Raw genomic sequence first — 4,600 nt, forward strand, 5'->3', positions numbered from 1 at the left:
ACACATTGCTGCACAAATCTGAAACAAAAGCCCAGTTTTGCTCCACCATTTATTTTACATGTAAGAGTGTAGTCAATTCATATCCATACTGCTACGAAGCAGTCCCAAATACCTTACTGAATCAATACTAAAGTGGAATTTAAAAGGAAAGACCTAGCCCAAACAATATAACTAAGGATAAATGTTGAATATGAACATTAATTAATAGTGGATTTTTGTTTAAGTCCCACATAAAGACACGTTTGGGAGAAGCAGTGGGGAAATCACTGTGTAATTTGCCACTACAAAACCAGTGTTGAGACTCAGCCAGCTGGACAGTGGCAGCTGTGAAAGATAAAGGTGTACTTTTTTTTTAAACCATAGCCATCATCACTGTTCCTGCTCTTAATAATAAGCAGGTGCTTGTGGCCTCATTTGCTACATCAATGGCATTAGAAAAAAAAATCTCCGAGTACAAGATGCCCTGGAGATGAAAGGCCCCAAATTCTGCAGGACAGGATAATATAAAGCTTTGGTCCAGCTTGAATGCCAACACCAAATTTCTTCTAGTGTCATTGCTGGTAACTTGGAGAAGTGATGATGCTTTGTTAAACCACAGCAGTTCATGAGACCAGCCAAGGACAGTGAGAGACACAGTGGGGAGGATGTAGCACCCTCTGTTCCCCATCAGACTCCATCACTGAGCACACAGATCCCTGGAAACACAGGCAGGTTTTTACACTGCAGAATTCACACTTATTCTGTGTGGCTCTGGGCAGCCTGGTCTGCTGGTTGGCAACCCTGCACATAGCAAGGGGATTGAAACTAGATGAACATTGTGGTCCTTTTCAGCCCAGGCCATTCTATGATTCTGTGATTCTATGATTCTATGATTCTATGAAGCATCTTCCTTCCTGTTGCCTCTATTTCTAAGTATCCATCAATTCATGCCCCTTTTTAAGCACAGACAGTATGAGAGAATTTCATCTTGATTCTCATCAGAGGAGTCAGACTTTAATCCTTTTTACAACATTTTAAGAAAACATATCTAATATTACAGAGGGGTTTTCAACTGAAAAGAAAATGAAAGATGATTTTTTTTTCTTTAATGGATGTTATACATATTCTAAGGACACATAAAGAACCTAAATTTGATTAAGTGGATGGTCGCCTTTTAGAAAAAATTATGGGATAAGGTGGTCGGTAGATTAAAATCAAGATAGAATTTCTGGTATCAAATGACTCTGATTTAATCTCAAAGCTATTAGGGCTCATGGAAAATCTGGAGGGATGCTCATTGTCTCCTGCAGAAAACCAGGCTGTGGGACAATGGCAGGTTCACAGCCACAACAGTCGTAGAATCAATGAATCATAGAACCAGGCTTCAAAGATCATCCCCTGCTGTGGGCTGGGTGCCCCCCAGCTCAGGCTGCCCAGGACCACATCCATGGCCTCAGGAACCTCTATGGATGGGGCACTCACAGCTCTGGGCAGTGCGAGGGCATCACTGCCTCTGAGTGAAGAATTTTTGCCTAAAGAAAGCTTAAGAGAGCAGAATCAAAACATACTTAAAATTGGCATCCAACTTCTGAATTAGGAACATTATATCGTTTATCAAGAACAATACATCACAGTGTAACAGTGTTTTATTTGTCTTTGTTTAAGCAAGCTGTTATGATAAATCTAAAGACAAACAGTGGATACATAATTGGGATAAGAATCTCCCATCGTACATAGATTAAGTAAACAACCTGGCGTGTTGGCATAGGCAAACAGTAATCTATCATTGACCCTGTGACTCAAGTGTCATTTTTTCTCAGCAGAATGGGATCCAGAATCCCCCTGTAGTCCTGATGCAGCAAGCCCTTGACTCAGAAACACAATTAATCTAAGAATAAATTAAATGATTGTGTTGATGTAGTTACAGAATCATAGAATCACTTGTGTGGGAAGAGACTTTTAAGGGTCCAGTCTAGTCCAACTCCCCTGCAATGAACCAGAAACCCACAGCTCCATCAGGTTCTCAGAGATCCCCCCAGCCTAACCTTGAGTGTCAGGCTATTGTCTTTCACATCACTGTTGCCACTGCTGAAGTGCACTACCCACCACCTCAGCATGCTCAAATCTACTTTTTGGTCTCCATAAACATTCAGCAAGCATCAGTGAATGCCTACGGGCACAATTTTTCCTGTATGAAGTAAACCAGTTCCACACCTTTGCTTCTTCTGCCCTTTGATGTCAGACTTCATTCTGTCAGAGTGCTCCTCTGCTACCACCTGTCAACATGTCATGGAATATTGGTGAGAAGGTTTAACCTCTCCTGCCATCCCACCAACATCCACCTCCAGTGTTTGGACCAACATACTATGACAGGAGGCATTACTTTTGGAGCTCTTGTGAATATTTCTGTCCATCCTGAGATAGACCACTACATTTAGACAGTCCTTCTCAAAAGTTGGATTTCTAATGGTTATGAGTGGCCTTACCATCTGTACTCAGCTGCACACTCACATGAAACTTTCATACAATCCTAGAATCACAGAATGGCCTGAGTTGGAAGGGACCTCAAGGATCACGAAGCTCCAACCCCCCCCCAAACCACAGGCAGGGCCACCAACCTCCACATCTCACAGCAGCCCAGGCTGCCCAGGGCCCCATCCAACCTGGCCTTGAACACCTCCAGGGATGGACGGGGCATCCACAGCCTCTCTGGGCAGCTGTTCCAGCACCTCACCACTCTCACAGCAAACAACTTCCCCCTCACATCCAACTGAAATCTGCCCTCCCTCAACTTCAAACCATTTCCCCTTGTCCTGCTGTTATCTCCCCTTTCCAAGAGTTGATTCCCCTCCTGTCTGCAGGCTCCCTTTAGGTACTGCAGGCTGCACTGAGGTCACCCCACAGCCTTCTTTGCTCCAGGAAGGTTTCATTCTAAATGCCTCTGCCTCTTCCTTATCACACACCCTTCCTCTCATGTCAGTGGAGTTAGAGACATAAACATACCATAGCACTCAGATTATATCTCTCCCATTACCAATAATTTCATCATTCACAAGCTGCAATTTTCAAAGTAGATATATGTATAAATGTCTTACCTTTCCTAAACATGCTGTATATGATTCCTTCTATTCCCTTATTTTGAATATTGTAAACAATAGTTTATTACTATTTCTCATTTAACTGTGCTGATTTTATTACAGATAATATTAGTATGGACATTCTGTGATGGGGGGATAGAAGGGGGAGAATGGGCTACTCAAAGGAGATACATATTTCATATATTTTCATTGTTTATAAAATTGAACAGAAAAATCAATTTTAATGAGCATTTTTAAAGTATAATTACACAGACACTAGAGAAGCCATCATCTTTACTTTAACAAATACTTTGCAGTGAGTTTCTGTAATATTTTTGGTCCTAAGTGTGGAAGAGACCCTCCAGTGGGGTGGTTCATCACTAGAAAGAAAGGCATGTGAATCTGAACAGCTTGCACAGCAAAATTCCTTCTGTACCATGGATGGAGGGAGCGATTTGAACTAGACAACTCTAAAATGAGAGCTGTGAGACAGTATTTTGAGAAACTGCCTTCGAAATAGTTTTTCTCATTTGGGATTGAAGACTTATAGAATCCTAGAATGGCCTGGGTTGCAAAGGAGCACAGTGCTCATCCAGTTCCAACCCCCTGCTATGTGCAGGTCGCCAACCAGCAGCCCAGGCTGCCCAGAGCCACATCCAGCCTGGCCTTGAATGCCTGCAGGGATGGGGCATCCACAGCCTCCTTGGGCAACCTGTTCCAGTGCCTCACCACCCTCTGCGTGAAAAACTTCCTCCTCAGATCCAACCTAAACCTCCCCTGTCTCAGTTTCAAACCATTCCCCTTGTCCTGTCACCATCCACCCTCACAAACAGCCGTTCCCCCTCCTGTTTATCCTCTCCCTTCAAATACTGGAAGGAAAGTTTTGAAAGCTGCTGTGCTGGGGAACTCAAGCAAAGGTTGCAAAGTGGGATTTAACTTGGATCCATCTGTGCCTGCTGCTGAATCTCAGCTCCCATGAGGAACAGAACACAAGACATGCAGCTGGGCACTCCAACAAGGTAATGCCAGGACAGCAGCAGTTTCAAATCCTGCACACATAACCGTGCTCAGCAGTGGCACCAAGCACAGCACAGCCGTGATCGTATAGTGGTCAGTACTCTGCGTTGTGGCCGCAGCAACCTCGGTTCGAATCCGAGTCACGGCAGGAACACTCCCCCTAAACATGGCTTGAATTTTGGGTGGTGGGCCCCTTCTGATTTAACTCTGTCATACTCTGGCATCTGTTATTTCGCAGCTGCTGGAGGGAGATTATTACACGAGCCCTCAAACCGAGCAGAGGGAGCAAAAAAGTTGTGAGCAAAGTTTGCGCTCCAATGTAAATGATTTGAGAAAGCACGGAGGCTTTGAGGAAGGATTTACAACAGCTCAGCCAACACACAAATATCTCAAAAGACAGTCCTGGAAGTGGGGTACAACAGAGTTGTTACACTGTCAGAGAATCACTGCGCAGCCCTAATCCACCATCTGTTATCTCTAAAAACACACCGCAATGAATTCCCTGCGCTCCAGAGGCAACCATGATT

At 44.0% G+C, this 4,600-nt stretch overlaps 1 non-coding gene across 1 annotated transcript; it reads left to right on the forward strand.

The window, feature by feature from the left end:
• Positions 1-4,149: 4,149 nt before the first annotated feature.
• Positions 4,150-4,221, forward strand: TRNAH-GUG (transfer RNA histidin (anticodon GUG)). Its single transcript has one exon. It is a non-coding gene; the product is annotated as a tRNA-His (tRNA).
• The last annotated feature ends 379 nt before the right edge of the window (positions 4,222-4,600 follow it).

This window comes from Meleagris gallopavo, chromosome 5 (genome assembly GCF_905368555.1).
Source record: "Meleagris gallopavo chromosome 5, MGAL_WU_HG_1.1, whole genome shotgun sequence".
In the NCBI taxonomy this organism is placed as follows: domain Eukaryota; kingdom Metazoa; phylum Chordata; class Aves; order Galliformes; family Phasianidae; genus Meleagris; species Meleagris gallopavo.